Source organism: Triticum dicoccoides, chromosome 7A (genome assembly GCF_002162155.2).
Source record: "Triticum dicoccoides isolate Atlit2015 ecotype Zavitan chromosome 7A, WEW_v2.0, whole genome shotgun sequence".
Classification (NCBI taxonomy): domain Eukaryota; kingdom Viridiplantae; phylum Streptophyta; class Magnoliopsida; order Poales; family Poaceae; genus Triticum; species Triticum dicoccoides.
The window spans coordinates 488,204,196-488,214,163 of NC_041392.1; positions in this window are offsets into that span (position 1 = coordinate 488,204,196).

Sequence of the window (9,968 nt, forward strand, 5' to 3'; positions counted from 1 at the left end):
CAGGTGCCGATAACAGTTACAAAACATGACCATCTCATACAACAATTTATATCTCATCACGTCTTGACCATATCATATCACAACATGCCCTACAAAAACAAGTTAGACGCCCTCTACTTTGTTGTTGCAAGTTTTACGTGGCTGCTATGGGCTTCTAGCAAGAACCGTTCTTACCTACACATCAAAACCACAACGATTTTTCGTCAAGTCTGCTGATTTAACCTTCAACAAGGACCAGGCGTAGTCAAACTCGATTCAACTAGAGTTGGAGAAACAGACACCCGCTAGCCACCTGTGTGCGAAGCACGTCGGTAGAACCAGTCTCATGAACACGGTCATATAATGTCGGTCTGGGCCGCTCCATCCAACAATACCGCCGAATCAAAGACGTTGTTGGTAAGCAGTATGACTATTATCGCCGACAACTCTTTGTGTTCTACTCGTGCATATAACATCTACGCATAGACCTGGCTCGGATGCCACTGTTGGGGAATGTAGTATTTCAAAATTTTCCTACGATCACGCAAGATCTACCTAGGAGATGCATAGCAATGAGAGGGGAGAGTGTGTCCACATACCCTCGTAGACCGAAAGTGGAAGCGTTTAGTAACGCGGTTGATGTAGTCGAACGTCTTTGGGATCCAACCGATCCAAGCACCAAACGTACGACACCTCCGCGTTTAGCACATGTTCAGCTCGATGACGTCCCTCGATCTCTTGATCCAGTTGAGGACAAGGGAGAGTTCCATCAGCACGACGACATGGTGATGATGATGATGAAGTTACCGGCGCAGGGCTTTGCCTAAGCACTACGACAATATGACCGAGGCGTGTAACTGTGGAGAGGGGCACCACACACGGTTAAGAGAAACTTGTGTGTTCTAGGGTGCCCCCTGCCCCCGCATATAAAGGAGGGGAGGGGAGGCTGGCCGGCCCCTGTAGGGCGCGCCAGGAGAAGGGAGTCCTACTAGGACTCTAAGTCCTAGTAGGATTCCACCTGGATGAAGGGGGAAGAAGGAAGGGAGAGGGGGAAGGGAAGGAAAGGGGGGCGCTGTCCCCTTCCCCTAGTCCAATTCAGACCCAAGGGGGGGGCAGCCCCTTGTGGCCCTTCTCTCTCCCCACTAAGGCCCATTAAGGCCCATTAGTTCCCCCGGGGGGTTCCGATAACCCTCTGGCACTCCCATAATTATCCGGTACTTCTCAGAACTCATCTGGTGTCCAAATAACATCGTCCAATATATCAATCTTTATGTCTTGACCATTTAGAGACTCCTCGTCATGTCCATGATATCATCCGGGACTCCGAACAAACTTCGGTCATCAAATCACATAACTCATAATACAAATCGTCATCGAACGTTAAGCGTGCGGACCCTACGGGTTCGAGAACTACGTAGACATGACCGAGACACATCTCCGGTCAACAACCAATAGCGGAACCTGGATGCTCATATTGGATCCTACATATTCTACAAAGATCTTTATCAGTCAAACCGCATAACAACATACGTTGTTCCCTTTGTCATCGGTATGTTACTTGCCCGAGATTCGATCGTCGGTATCACCATACCTAGTTCAATCTCATTACCGGCAAGTCTCTTTACTCGTTCCATAATGCATCACCCCGTGAATAACTCATTAGACACATTGCTTGCAAGGCTCATAGTGATGTGCATTACCAAGAGGGCCCAGAGATACCTCTCCGATACACGGAGTGACAAATCCTAATCTCGATGTATGCCAACTCAACAAACACCATCGGAGACACCTGCAGAGCATATTTATAATCACCTAGTTACGTTGTGACGTTTGATAGCACACAAGGTGTTCCTCCAGTATTCCGGAGTTGCATAATCTCATAGTCGGAGGAACATGTATAAGTCATGATGAAAGCAATAGCAATAAAACTAAACAATCATTATGCTAAGCTAACGGATGGGTCTTGTCCATCACATCATTCTCTAATGATGTGATCCTGTTCATCAAATGACAACACATGTCTATTGTCAAGAAACTTAACCATCTTTGATTAACGAGCTAGTCTAGTAGAGGCATACTAGGGACACTCTGTTTGTCTATGTATTCACACATGCACTAAGTTTCTGGTTAATATAATTCTAGCATGAATAATAAACATTTATCACGATATAAAGAAATATAAATAAAAACTTTATTATTGCCTCTAGGGCATATTTCCTTCAAAAGCCGCCGGGCTGACGGCGGTGGCGGAGGAGCCTCTCCTTCTCATGTGTGAGGGTGGCGCAGGGCACCTGGGCGAGCGGAGTGCGCCCCCTGATCCGAGCCTCCACGACGGTGGCTTGCTCCCAGCGGCGAGCGGTGGCAAATGACTGGTGGTGTAGCTGCTGCATCTAGCCATGGCGCTACGGAACCTCGGATTAGCGGAGACATGGAGGGCTTTGGTGGGCTGGTCTGCTGTGTGCGTGTTGGCCCTCCGGTCAGATTTGATCTGGTAGAGTGTCTTGCTCGCTCTGTGGCTGCGGAGATCGGTGGTGGTTCGTGCGCACGATGCGAGACGGAGGTTCGTCGAGCGGATCCGGGTGAAAACCTCGTTCTCGGCTTGTTGCCAAGACTGGCGATGGTGGCACTTTTTTGTGTCATTACCTTCTTGAAGGCATTGCTGTTGAGAAACCCTAGGCCTCTATCCTCTACCTCCAGGGAAAAACCCTAGATCAGTAGATCAGATGATGACGGTTCTCTGGTGTCATTTCCCCCTTGGGGGCGTCCATCTTGGAGGTGTACACAGACTCAAGGGACCAGTGGACGACTTCTTTGGTGGAGAGATGCTTCATCTTACTCATTGATTGTGGCGGATCTCGGCGGCATGGCGCAGTGGAGACTCGGTGTCCTATGCACGGAGATGGACTCACGCAGGAGGAGGACGCTTTCTGGCGTCATGGTAGTGTCGATGGCAGAGAGGCCTGACAAGATCAGTGTGTTAGTTTATACTCTGAAGATGGATTGGTGGAAGATGGCGGCGACGACACATGAGAGTGCGTCGGACCGGTTTGTACCCCAAACCCAATATGTGGCTCTGTTGGGGCCTCTGGCTTTAGATGTGAGGCTTTGGTGTAATGTCTGTTTGATATTAAGTTCGGACTATCAACACCCCTTCATCAAGTGGTTAGGAATAGCGAGAGTTATTGCTAAGATGGTGGCTTCGAACAAACTGATGTACTACTTTGTAAGGTCTTTATGTATAATTAATAAAATGTCAGGATGCATCGCCCAGATGCAGAGGCCGAGATAATCCTCTTTTAAAGAAAAAGGTGACCGTGAATCGCCTTGTCGAGGCCTCGCTGCTCACGGAAGCTCTTGCTAAGTTCACCATTGGCCAAAATCTGAGAGGATGTGGTGGACCATTGGATGGAGATAATGTCACACCTCGGCAATATTGAGTTTGAGAAGCAGACTAGGATGCTTGGACTTGTGTAGTAGCAGGACATAATTTTTGATGAAAAGGAAGTTGTCCTATATGCTACGAGATTTAGTGAAGGCACTAGTCATAGGGAATGAGTTGTTTCTAAAAAGGGGCAAATCTATTGTCAAGCTTGCACAAGATCTTTGCACCTGAATGTAGCTCACTAATTGGCCGGAAGTCCTTAACATCGACATCATCATCAGACTTTGGCAACAAGGTTATATGCACGTCATTAATGAGGTGACACCGCCTCCTTCGCAGAGCAAAGAGTTGGTTCAGAGCCACACAGATATCCACCTTGATAGTATCCCAACATCTTTTAGAAAATGCTGCAGTGTATCCATCAAGCCCTAAAGCCTTTCCATAGGGAAAAAAGAAGACAACTGCACAAGTTTCCTTCGCAGAAAAATCTCCATCAAGTGCTCATAGGTCATGAGTAGGGATGTACGGATACTCCCAATTAACTGAAGATCTTAGGTTAGCAGCCTCAATATTGTTGGAGAAGTGTTTGAACAACTCGTCATTGCTTGTCAGCTTGAATGGTTAACTAGCCCTTATCGCACTCAAGGACCGAGATGTGGTTGCGCCGCATTCGACCATTAGCTTTGATGAAGATCAACTTGGACTTGCATCATCGACCACAACCACTGCAACTGAGAATGTTTTATGACCCTTTGGTCTGCTGCAAGCCCCAACGATTTGTGTCGGAGAAAAATTCTTCGGCCTAGCTCAATGATAGTAAGATCTCTAGTGTCATGAGCCTGGTCGAGACCCACGATGATTTGATCAGGAATAGCAGGCAATAGGGCGATGTTTCCAACCTTCGTGCGACTCCATACGCACAGCGATCGGGCCAATTTGGAGAGCTTTTGGTGCAAGATTCACATAAAATCGCCATGTATAACAAGGTGTTGGTGCACAAAAGTAGGGGCTCTCTTTTGTACCCCTTTACTTGTGCGCGGGCAGTTAGAGCCGCGCCTGCGGCCGTACCTAGCGGGACAGAGGAAGCAGAAGCACAAGAATACTAGAGCAGCGCTCCAGCTAGGAGCACGAGACGACGAGAACAACGCCAAGACCAGAGACACAAAGAGCAAGAGGGCGAGGTGGACTCCCCTGGCAAGACTCTTGCCAGGGCGGCCTCCGCGGCCCCAGCAAGATCCTTGCTAGGGAAACTTGCCCAACGCCAGCAGAGCGCGCCACCCTTGAGCCCAAGGGTTCCAACACCATCAACCACGTTGGAACCAAGGCTCGGGAGGCACCTCCATGATGACATAAAAATCTTTGTGAAGACAAAAGAGCCCACAAGACTAGACGATGACCAGAAGACAAGGCAATCGCAAGACCCTTTGCTGAGGATGCCCCCGAGGCCCCGACAAGGCTCCTTTCTGAAAACACTCGCATTGCCCCGGCAAGACTCTTGCCGAGGGAGACCACAAGGCCCCGGCAAGACCCTTGCCGGGAATATACACGGGACCGCGACAAGACCTTGCCGCCCCATCATCGCCCCAGCTTAGCGGTCGACCCACCAACTGAGGCTAGTACCCACGTGGCAGTATGTGGACGCTAATCCAGCTAGTCAAGCACCTGCGTGGTGGCATGCAGATCCTCGTGAAGACCCTACCACCACGCCATCTCAGCAGCCTGCCAGCTTATGTGGCGCTGCATGCCTCGTTGGCCTGGTCGCGTGTCAGAGCGAGGCAGAACGGCGACGGACGGGAGGGGATTCATTACCGTCCCCAATAAAGCGACGGGACACCTAAGGGGCGCATTTAATGCGCCTTGTCCCTTAATGATAGGCGATAAGCTTGTGCACTATTTACCTTTCCACCTCCCGTGTGCCACTGTGGCGACCCCTTTTTGACCATAAAAGGAGGCCCGAGGCATACTGAAGAAGGATTCGGATCTTTTGGACTACACACGCACCGCAGCTAGTTCGGAAGCTCAAGAACACTCAAATATACACCAAAGCAGGCCTAGGGTATTATGCATCCTTGCGGCCCGAACCCGGGTAAACGATCTTTGTGCTGGCTACTAGACCCGCTCTTTGCACAACCCCGCGCCCGCCAACCGTAGAAGGGATCCCAGTGATTCCATATGTGTCGTTTCCACCGACATCTCTGGCGCGCCAGGTAGGGGGGCGCAGTTGTGAAAATCCGGTTTAGCGGTTAGTTTAGCAGCTCTTCATTTCCATGGCTCCCAAGAAGAAGACGATCACAATGATCGGTTCATCGGGAGCCGAACGGCCCGTACCAGTGCGGGCGAGTGGTGGGGCGGTAGCGGATGGAAGCCGAGGCGCAGCCCGCGAACACCCACATCGCTCTGGTAGTCAAAGCCTGGTGAGCGGCATCGTTCGTGCGCGAGACGATGAGCCGCACGCCGCCAAATCCAAAGACGGAGCCGGGCCCTCCGCAGGCAGCGCGGGGCCCTCCAAGGGCGGCTTCGTGCCACCCATAGGCGGTGCAGCGACTTCCAAGACGCTTACGCTGGCGCCTATGACACGCTCTTCCCAGATTGTGCGCGACGAGCAGCGTCACCACGCTGGTGACCCCGGGCACCGCCGTGGGAAGAGTCATGCATCTCGTTCGCAGGACGTAGAAGGCCAGCATGCACACTGAGGTGCTGGCGAAAATGGCGCACAGCCGCAAGGCCGTGATAGAGCTCCTTCTAACGTGGTTAGAAGGTAGAGCACGTCATGGTCCATGCAGCTTTCGCTGCCACCCATGCCAGCGGAAGCTTTGGCGTGCGCAGTTGCTCCTCGACTTTCCTCCTGCTGCGGAAAAGCTCGACGAGTGGAGAGCCACCATCCGGAGCCTCGTCGGCGTTGCCAACAAAGATGAGCCGTGACCAGCGGGGCCCTCAAGCCGGCACTCCGTCGAGCCACCGCATGCCAGTGGTGGAAAGACCAGAGGTGCTGTGGCCATGGTGCACTCTCCTCCCCCACGCCAGCCACCGCGGGTGTCGGTCCGTCGTGATGACGCTCGTGATAACATTTCCATAGCATCGTCCGACCTACAGACCCATCGTGATCAGCGCCAAGTTCTTCGGGAGCAAGCCCATGAAGACGCTCGAACCACCATCGAACGCCGGCGCAAAGCACACCATCAGTCAGATAGGCGGGTGGGGCCCACTATGAACCACCAAGCACCGGGAGGCTCTGGCGGCCTACCCTACATGGTGGGTTGCCCAGCCTTTACCCGTGAGCTGCAGCAGTTCCAGTGGCCCTCCCGCCGCACGTTCAAGCCTGACGTTGGTGAGAAGTACATCAGCAAGACCCACCCGTCGGAGCTCCTCAGCATCTACACCATTGCGATGCAAGCTGCTGGTGCTCGTGACGACAAGGTGCTTTCCAATTACTTCCCGTTGGCACTTAAACCCAATGTCATGTCATGGTTGATGCACTTGCCGGCAAATTCCATTTCTTCTTGGCTGGATTTGTGTCATGAGTTCCTTGGCACCTTCACTGGAGGCCACCAAGCTCATGGCCAGGCAAGCGATTTGCATATCATCCCCCAGAAGGAAGGTGAAAGCCTACGCAAGTACATATAGAGGTTCAGCCGGGTGTAGCACAACATCCCAGATGTTCATCCCGCCGCCATGATCAGCGCATTCCATTAGAATATGCGCAACCGCAAGATGCGTGAAGAGCTGGCAATGAACAAGGTCAAAGATGTGGCCGAACTTTATGTTCTGGACGATAGGTGCGCTCGAGCTGATGAGGGGAGGAAGTACCCCGACGAGGACGCCGGTGCGGAAACCGACTCCACAGACGAAGACACAGCCGCCTGACAAAGAAGGGCCGGCGCCACAACAGGAAGCACAAGGGCAAGACCGTGCTTGCCGTCGAGGGATCCGAGGACACCGGCACTGCCAAGAAGGCCAAGGCAGACGACCCTGGCAAGGAAATTGCCGGGTGCGCCGCTTGCCGGGCCTTGGCGGCTGCCGACAAGCCGTGAGGCTCCGAAAGCAGTACTACAAGATCCACCGCACCAAGGGCCACGACCTCAAGAATTGCCAACAAGTTGAGCTGCTTGCTAAGAAGCAAAAAGCTGAGTATGAGAGGCGGGACAAGGAGAAGGGTCAGGATGGTGCCGAAGGATTCGGCAAGAAGCGTGGCGGCCAAGGAGGTCGCCGCGACAAGGATAACCAGCTAGAGAGGCCCGCCCGTGGCCGCGACCAGAAGTAGGAAGACGACTGTCATGACAAGGACGACGAGTCTGGCGAGTATGAGTTCCAGAAAGCTACGAAGGCCATGTGCATCGATGGTGGTGCCTCGCTTCACACCTCTCACCGCCAGCTCAAGTAGTGGGCGCGTGAGATCACAGTGGCAGAACCATTGTTTGATGCTCGAAAGCCACTGAAGTGGTCCAGCACGCCTATCATTTTTGACACCGAGGACCACCCTGATTGCACAACTGCGGTCAGGTGTTTGCCGTTGTTGGTTTCGCCAACAATACGCAACCTCAAGGTGACAAAAATGCTAGTTATGGCGGGGCCGGTCTGAACTTGATCTCACCTGTTGTGATCAAAAGGCTGCAGATTCCCGATGGAGACCTCGAAGAGACAGGCACATTTCAAGGGGTCAACCCGGGAAGGATTCAGCCGAAGGGTAAGATCACGCTGCCCGTGACGTTTGGAGGCGAGTTAAACTACATGACAGAGAGGATTGTTTTCTATGTAGCCGAGACCCCCTTGCCTTACAACGGGATCCTCGGCCGCCCGGCACTAGATAAGTTCATGGCGGCCTCACATTATGCCTACAACACGCTGAAGATGCCTGGGCTGATGACTATCGTCACCATCCCCTCCGACAAGAAGAATGCGCTGATCTGTGCTGACCAACTCTATCGGGAGGCAGTCGCAGTGACTGCCGCCAAGGCACTTGCTCCTGTCGCCGAAGCCCCGAGAGGGAAGAAGACCGGCAAGACCTCTCGCACCCACTCTGGCAAGAGCACCTCTTCAGAGTGTTGTGCTCCTGTCAAGGATGTGCCAGATAGCTCCATCGGCAAGAGCAAGAAATCCAGAGCTGCACCACCAGATACCAAGAAGGTGTCCGTCAAGGAGGATGGCACAGGAGGGGCCTTCACCATAAGCTCCTCCTTGATAGCAAATAGGAAGGCATGCTCGTCACCTTCCTGCGGGTGAATGTTGATGTGTTTGCATGGCGAGTGTCGGTGTCAAAACTGGCGGATCTCGGGTAGGGGGTCCCGAACTGTGCGTCTAAGGCGGATGGTAACAGAAGGCAGGGGACACGATGTTTACCCAGGTTCGGGCCCTCTTGATGGAGGTAATACCCTATGTCCTGCTTGATTGTTCTTGATGATATGAGTATTACAAGAGTTGATCTACCACGAGATCAAAGAAGCTAAATCCTAGAAGCTAGCCTATGGTATGATTGTATCTTGTCCTACGGACTAAAACCCTCCGGTTTATATAGACACCGGAGGGGGCTAGGGTTACACAAGGTCGGTTACAAAGGAGGAGATATACATATCCATATTGCTTAGCTTGCCTTCCACGCCAAGTAGAGTCCCATCCGGACACGGGACGAAGTCATCAATCTCGTATCTTCATAGTCAAACAGTCCAGCCAAAGGATATATTCTGGCTGTCCGGAGACCCCCTAATCCATGACTCCCTTAGTAGCCACTGAACCAGGCTTCAATGACGATGAGTCCGGCGCGCAGTATTGTCTTCGGCATTGCAAGGCGGATTCCTCCTCCGAACACTCCATGGAAGAGTTTGAATACAAGGATAGTGTGTAACACCCCGGATGTAACTTTTCCAATTTGTACTCCAACTCTTGCCATTTCCGGCGTTAAGTTATTTTATTTTCTCGGGTTTGGGTTTTTTGTCTCCGGGTGTTGTTGTCGTTGTCATGCATCTCATATCATGTCATCATGTGCATTGCATTCGCATACGTGTTCGTCTCATGCATTCGAGCATTTTCCCCGTTGTCCGTTTTGCATTCCGGTGCTTCGTTCTCCTCCGGTGGTCATTTCTACCTTTCTTTCGTGTGTGGGGATTAAACATTTCCGGATTGGACCGAGACTTTCCAAGTGGCCTTGGTTTACTACCGGTAGACCGCCTGTCAAGTTTCGTATCATTTGGACTTCGTTTGATACTCCAACGGTTAACCGAGGGACCGAAAAGGCCTCGTGTGTGTTGCAGCCCAACACCCTTCCAATTTGGCCCAAAACCCACCTAAGCCTTCTCCATCATCTAGAGCGTTCGATCACGATCGCGTGGCCGAAAACCGCACCTCATTTGGACTCTCCTAGCTCCCTCTACCTATAAAACTAGCCCCTCCTCCGAAAAATCCGGATCCCCTCGTCTGAAACCCTAATTTTTCCCCTCCGCGCCGCTGGACAACTCCCGCCGCCGCTCCCAGCCTCTCCCGCGCCGCCACGTGGCCACAGCCGCCGTCCCCGCCGCCAAAGCCCGCTTGGCCCGTGGCCGGCCCCCGCGGGCCCATCCGCCGCCCCGCGCCTCCCTGCTCCCCGCCGCCGCATCGCCGCCTCCCTCGCCAACGC